The sequence below is a fragment of the Octodon degus genome, unplaced genomic scaffold (genome assembly GCF_000260255.1).
Source record: "Octodon degus isolate 3935 unplaced genomic scaffold, OctDeg1.0 scaffold00103, whole genome shotgun sequence".
NCBI lineage: Eukaryota > Metazoa > Chordata > Mammalia > Rodentia > Octodontidae > Octodon > Octodon degus.
In genome coordinates, this window is record NW_004524679.1 from 7,168,036 (window position 1) to 7,176,215 (window position 8,180).

The following is an 8,180-nucleotide window of genomic DNA, read 5'->3' on the forward strand; positions in this document are numbered from 1 at the left end:
AAAAATAATTCAATACCTGCAAGACGATGCAAAGATGAACAATGTGAGACTAATAGGCATCAATGAGAAAGAAGGAGTCAATACAAATGATATGAAAAGAATATGGGCAGAAGTAATAACAGAAAACTTCCAAAATATGGGGGAACAATCTGACATTCACGTAACCAAAGCATATAGGACACCAAATAACACTAACCCAATAAAATCCACACCCAGACATAATGAAAAAGATCCCAGAAATTCAGCATAGGAACAGTATATTAAAAGCCACTAAAGAAAAGAAACAGATCACGTTGAAAGGAAAACCCATCAGATTAACAGCAGACTTCTCTTCACAGACCACCAAATCAAGAAGAGCATGGAGCAAAGTACATCAAGTCTTGCAAGAAAAGAAATTCCAATCCTGACTGATATATCCTGCAAAACTCTCTTTAAAGTATAATGGAGAAGTGAAATACTTCCATGATAAAGAATAAATAAAGAATTTCATGATGACAAAACCAAGCCTACACAGACGACTAAATGATGTTCTAGAGAGGGAGCAAATTGATCACAGCCCCACGAATGAGAATGGAAAGAACCCACCAAATAGGGCAAACAATTAAACAGAGAAGAATGAGAGGTATACAATAGTAGAATTTCATTTATTCTTCTGTGTTCAGCAGCAAAATATTTCCATCAGCACACTCTGCAAATGAACTTTCCCACCCTATGGGTCATGATTCCACCTGAGTCTACAGGTTGGATTTGAAAGAAATAGCTGTAGCTCAGTTCCACAAGTGACACCTAGCCACCAGTAACTGTCATGGTCATTATGCATGTCCACATCACACTAGAACTTCCAAACTGTTAGAAGTTCTGGTTATTTACTTGCCATTCCAGTACTTATCTTATGTTTCACTCTTAGTACTTCTTTGCTATCATGAAAAATTTTTCTTAGTTCAATTGTTTTGAAAGATTTAATTTTTAATTAATTAGTATTTAATTTTCTGAATATTGCTTAATCTTAATTTTTGTTCTAAGATTTATACTTTATCTTTGACTTGCAATTTATTTAAAAGACATTGTATATCTTCTCCTAGTATTAGAAACTTTAAAAAGTATATTTCCATTTTCTGTTGACTTTATATTACTTCTTCCCTGTCTTTTATACACACATACACACACATGTATGGAAAAAATACGTGTATAACCCAGGATAAGATTGGTACTGTTTCATAGAAATCTGGAATGACCTTTAAATAAGGGTTCATCTAATATATTTTTAATATAGTCCTGCATAACTATCATATTGAGAGCTCTTTATTGTTCATCCAGGAGCATACTGCAACTTCTCTTGCCTTTTGAATTATGCTCTTTGTTATTTCCTATTTGCTACTTCTGGAGGTATTAAAATATTTCAAGTTTGTATAACTAGAAACTCTTACTTTTACTTTTCAAAGGTATGTTTGCTAAGTGTAAAATTCATAAAGGACAGATCTTTTCTTTCAGTCCTTTAATTAATCTAGTTTCTTAGACACTTGGTCCTTTTGTTTCTTTATAATGTGGAATAACATGCTATTTAATTTTGTTCTTACATAGCTAATATTTTTATATAATGCTTTAATGCTTTTTTTCTTTACAAGAAATTTTGGACAATTTCATTTTTGTGTATCTTGGCATGATTTTATTTAAATGTCTTTGCAAAAGGTTCATTTTTCTTGGAAATGTGGTATTATAAGTTGAACTAATCTCAGAAATTTTAAATCTTAAAATATTTATTGCCTACTCCTTGCTACTTTGAGAATTCTAATTATATGTATACACTTGGTTTTGACACAGTGAACTATTATGACTGATCTGTAAATTCTTTCTTCATTTTTATTTTGGACAATTTTTATTGTTATATTCATTTATGTTTGTAAATAATTTATCTTAAATTTGAAATCTATTAAAAATAAAAAAATAAAATATAAGATAAAAATAATAAATATTGAAAACAAAAAAGTGTGATTAGATCTTGAGCCATTACACTTATCAGTGAATTAATCCACTGGGGAGTTCATGGTTAAGTGTGCTATTAGAAGATGGGACTTTGCTTAAGCATGTTTGTCACTGGGGTCATGATCTTGAAGGATGTATTATTGCTCCTGGCATGTTTGGGCTTCTCTACATATTTCACTATTTCTCTGTCCCGGACAGTAATGGGTGTCTTCTGTGAGCCTTGACCTGGTCTCTCTGCTTTCTTTTGCCATGAAATGAGAGGACTTTCTTCTCTACATCTTTCCATTATGATTTTTCTGACATGCAGTTATCCAACCACGAAATTAAACATCTGAACCTATGACTCACTACTAAGATTACACTTGAGTTTTTAAATAAATGAAGGTAGGTGCTCCCGAGGGAACTCTCCGCACCAAACCCAGGCACAAAACGTGAGTGAGAACATCTGCTGCACCCTCAGGACCACTCCAGAACCCCACCACCCAAGCCCACCCAGTGATTGAGAACTTTGGCCATGCATTCGGAAGCCCCCACATCAAGCCTAATCCCAAGCCTAACGAGTGTGTGGAAGAGCTTCCGGCTCCCATGTGCCCACGGGAATTCTCTGGACCCAATCCAGGCACATGTCATAAGTGAAACCCTCTGCCGCGCCCTAGGGACCACTCTGGAGCCCCCTCCCCACAAAACTGAGGAGTGAATGAGAGCTTTTGCCTCACATTTGGTACCAACCAGATCTGGCCCAAGCCCAGGTGAAGCGAGTGTGTGAGAGAGCTTCCAGCTCCTGCCGACCAACAGGAACTCTCAGGACAAAACCCAGGTATGCCAGGTGAGTGAGACTATTTGTTGTGCCCTTGGGAACATCATCTGAGCTCACCAAGTAAGTGAGAATTTGCCATGCCATCGGAAATCCCCAGACCCTGTCCAAGCCCAGGCCTTCTACTGTGTGGGAGAGATTCTGTGCTCCCCTGAGCACGCTGGGCCAGTGGCACAACAGAGGGGCACAACAGGTTCACTTCCAAGGGCTGCATCAGCAATGAGCACAACAACAAGACCCAAACCAGACACAACTGTATAAACACAAACTTAATAGATCTGGACCCGAATTTCAGTAAGTGCTATGGTTATAATTGCACCAAAGCTCTACACCAAGGTCAGAGGTCAGTGCTATACGAAATGACATTGAGAAAGAGCAAAATGCAATCTGAGGCATTGAGCCCACCCAGAAAAAGTACAGAGGAGACTAGCTCAGGTGAAATATATGAATTAATAGCATCTGAAGAAAAGAAACAATAAGAAAGGTATAGAGGAACTCAGATCAAAATTAATCTCTGAATTAATAAAAGAAAACTCTAAATTAATAGTATCTGAAGTAAAGAATCAAATGCAGAAATATATAGAGGAAATCAGATCAGAAAAGTAGTCCTGAATTAAAGAATTAATAACTCCTTCTCAAAAAGACACTGATAAAATTAAACAGGAGATTAGAAAACTGACTGATTCCTTAAATGAACAATACAAGAAAGAAATAGATCACACGAAGCAGAGTCAAGGAGATATAGAGGAACTTTAAATTTCAATCATAAGCTTGCAAAACCATTTGATTGAAAGAGAAGATAGAGTTTCAGATCTTTAAGACACTATCACAGCTAGTGAACAGGAAAGAAAATATCCCTAAAAACAAATAGCATACAGGAAAAAATAATACATCACCAGCAAGACGATGCAAAGATGAACAACGTGAGACTAATAGGCATCAATGAGAAAGAAGAAGTAAATACAAAGGATATAAAAAATTGTGAGCAGAAGTAATACCAGAAAGCTTCACAAATATGAGGAAGTAATCTGACATTCAGGAAACCAAAGCATACAGAATGCCAAATAACTTCAACCCAATTAAAAAAAACACCGCGACATATAATGTAGTCAAGATCCCAGAAATCCAGCACAAGAACAATATACTGAAAGCCACTAGAGAAAAGAAGCAGAACACATTCAAAGGAAAACCAATCAGAATAACGGCCGACATCTCTTCACAAATAAAGAAGACAAGAAGAGTGTGGAATGGAATACTTCGAGTCCTCTATGAAAAGAAATTACAGCCCACACTATTATATCCTGCAATACTCTCCTTCAAGTTTGGTGGAGAGGTGAAATACTTCCATGACAAATAACAACTAAAGAGTTTTATGATGCCAAAGCCAACGCTACATAGACTGCTAAAAGATGTTCTAGAGAGGGAACAAAATGATCAGACCTCCATGAATGAGAACAAAAGGAACCCAATAAATAGGGCAAACAATTAAACAAATGAGAAAAAAGACTAAACAACAGCAGGTAAATAACATGTCAATCATAAAGCAATACATCTCAATCATAACCATTAATGTAAACGGGCTCATTCACTAATTAAAAGAAATAGACTGGCACAGTGGATTAAGAGACATAATTCGACAATATGCTGCATGCAAGGCACACACTTCACTCAAAAAAATTCATAGGGTTAAAGTCAAAAGGATGGAAAACAATACTACATGCACCAGCACCTGAGATAAAAGCAGGGGCAGTAATCCTGTTCTTAGACAGTGTCAACTTCAAAGCAATAATGATTAAATGAAAGAAAGAAGACCATTATATATTGGTTAGGAGAAAAATTCAAGAGGAAGAGGTAACACTCATAAATATAAAGGAACCAAACACGGGAGCACCCAACTATATAAGAAGAATCTTAATGGACATGAAAAGTGTAACATCCAATACTACAATCTTAACAGGAGAAATTAACATCCCTTGTCCCAAAATGAGAGATCAATCAGACAAAAAAACTAGCAAAGAAGTAACAGAACTGAACCACAGCTTGGAACAAATGGACTTAGTGGACATATAGAGTGTTCCATGGAACGACAGCTGAAAAAACATTTTTTCAACTTCACATGGATCATTTTGTAAAGTAGACCACATACCAGTCTAAGACAGTTTTTTCAGCTTCACATGGATCATTTTTTAAAATTGAACACATGCTGGTCCATAGGTCATGCTTAAATTTATGAAAGAAAAGAGAAATTATCCCAGGGATATTATTTGAACAAGTGGCAATGAAACTTGAAATAAAAGAGACAAAAAAACAGAAAAGCCCGATAAATACATGGACATTAAACAACACTCTACTCAGCAAACAATGGGTCACAGATCAAACTAAACAACAATTTCAACAATATCTGCAACTCAATGAAAATTCAAGCTCAACTTTTCATAAAACATGGGATGGGACAAAAGCAGGTCTCAGAGGAAAATTCATAGCTGTGAACTCACATATTAGGAAAACACAACGGGAACAAATAAATACCCTCATGGTGCACCTTCAACAACTAGAAAAGGAAGAGCAAATCAAACACAGAGCCACAATATGGGAAGAAATCATAAAGATTAGAGAAGAAATTAATTCAATTGAGAGGAAGAAAACAATTCAAAAAATTAAAAAAGCAAAAAGCTTGTTCTTTGAAAGATTAAATAAAGTCAATGAGCCCCTAGTTAACCTCATTAATCAGAGGAAAGAAAAAATTCAAATACAACCAATAAAGAATGAAAAGGGTGCAATTACCACACACTCAGTGGAAATTCAAAAGATTATCAATAACTACTTTGAGAATCTTCACTCTCACAGAATAGAACACACAGAAGAAATGGACAAATTCCGAGAAAGCTACAAATTAACACAACTGAATAGAAAAGATATAACCACTCTCAATAGCATAATAAAAGCCAATGAAATACGAGATGTAATTAAAAACGTGCCGAGAAAGAAAAGTCCAGGTCCTGATGGATGCACAGCTGAATTCTACAAGACATGTACAGAAGATGCAGTCTTCATACTCCTCAAACTGTTAAATGAAATTGAAAAGGAAGCAATCCTCCCAAAATCATTCCTGGACGCAAGTATTATACTGATACCCAAAACAGAGAAAGATGCATCTAAAAAGAGAACTACAGGCCGATCTCCCTCATGTACATAGATGCCAAAATCCTCAATAAAATACTAGGAAGTAGAATACAGCGAATCATCAAGAAGATCATACACCATGAGCAGGGAGGATTCATCCCAGGGATGCAAGGATGGTTCAGTATTGGAAAATCTATCAATGCAATACACTATATCAATAGAGCAAAAACTGAAAACCACATGATCATCTCCATTGATGCAGAAAAGGCATTTGACAAAGTCCAACACTCATTAATGTTCAAAGTCCTACAGAAAATTGGAATAGATGGCCTCTACTTCAATCTGGTAAAAACCATTTATGAAAACCCAATGGATAACATAATCCTAAATGGGGAAAAACTGAAATATTTCACTCTTAAATCTGATACAAGTCAAGGACGTCCTCTATCACCACTCCTATTCAATATAGTTCTGGAATAATTAGCTACAGCAATTAGACAAGAGAAAAAATAAAAGGAATAAGAATAGGCAAAGAAGAAGTAAAATTATCTTTATTTACAGAAGACATGGTACTTTAATTGGAAGACCCAAAAAACACCACCAACAAGCTACTAGAATTAATACAGAAATTCAGTAGCATAGCAGGTTATAAAGTCAATACCCAAAAGTCAATAGCATTCCTCTACACAGACAACAAACACACTGAGAGGGAAAATGTAGAAATCATACTTTTATAATAGCACAGAGGAAAATGAAATACTTTAGAATTAATCTAAGTCAAAGATCTTTTCAAGGAAAATTTCAGTACTCTGAAAAAAGAGCAGAGGATTTCAGAAAATGGAAAGACATTCCATGCTCCTGGATAGGAACAACCAACATTGTGAAGATGGCCATACTCCTAAAATTGCTGTACAGATTTAGAGCAATGCCTAGCAGACTACCACTGGCATATCTAACAGACATAGAGAAATCATTCCTAAAATTTATCTGGAACCAGAAAAGACCTAGAATATCAAAGGCAATTCTGGGCAATAAAGACAAGGCGGGAGGCATTACAATTCCTGACTTGAAATTATACTACAAGGCTACTGTGATATAATCAACATTGTACTGCCATTCAAATAGACCCGAGGATCAATGGAATAGACTAGAAGACGCTGAAGCCCCTAGGAACACACTCAACCACCTTATCTTTGACAAAGTGGCCAAATATACTCACTGGAACAAAGTTAGCCTCTTTGACAAATGGTGATGGAAAAACTGGCTCTGTACATGCCAAAACCTCAAACTTGACCCATGTCTACCTGCATGCACTAAACTAAAGTCAAAATGGATTAAAGATCTAAACATTAAAGCAGAGAAACTAAATCTCCTGGAATAGAAAGTAGAAGTAACTCTTGAAGACATAGGGTTAAGCAAAGTGTTCAGGGACAGAAATCAAATTGCACAGGAAACAGTTGAAAGAATTAACTACTGGGACCTGTTCTTCCTGAAAAGTTTTTTCACGTCAAAAGAAATTACCAGCAAAGTGATAAGGCAACTCAGAAATTGGGAAAAATATATGACCAATAAGTACTCAGAGAAAGGTCTGCTCTCTAGAATCTATAAAGAACTGAAAAACACTAGGGCCCCAAAATTTAAAGAATCAATCCAGAAATGGGCAACCAAGATGAACACACACTTCTCAGAGGAAGAAATTAAAGAAGCGAATAAATATATGAAAAAATGCTCCACATCACTCGTCATTCATGAAATGCAAATTAAAACCACATTGAGATATCACCTCACCCCAGAAAGAATGGCTATCATAAAGAAATCACCCAACAACAAGTGTTGGAGAGGCTGTGGGGGAAAAGGAACCCTTCTCCTCTGCTGGTGAGAATGTAGACTGGTGCAACTGCTATAGAAAGAAGTACAGAGACTCCTAGAAAAATTGATCTGGAAATCCCCTTTAAACCAGCTATTCCTCTACTGGGAATTTTACCGGAGGATCTGAGAACATCATATCATAGTGATATATGTGTGCCGATGTTTATAGCAGCACAATTTGTGATAGCCAAATCTTGGAAACAACCAATATGCCCATCACCTCAGGAATGGTTGAAGAATGTGTGGTATTTTTACACAATGGAGTATTATTCAACTATTAAGAATGATAAACTCGAGGGGCTGGAGAGATGGCTCAGTGGTCTAAAGCACCTACTTAGAACAAGCTTAGCAAAGCATCAGGAACCGCGGTTCGATCCCCCAGCACCACATG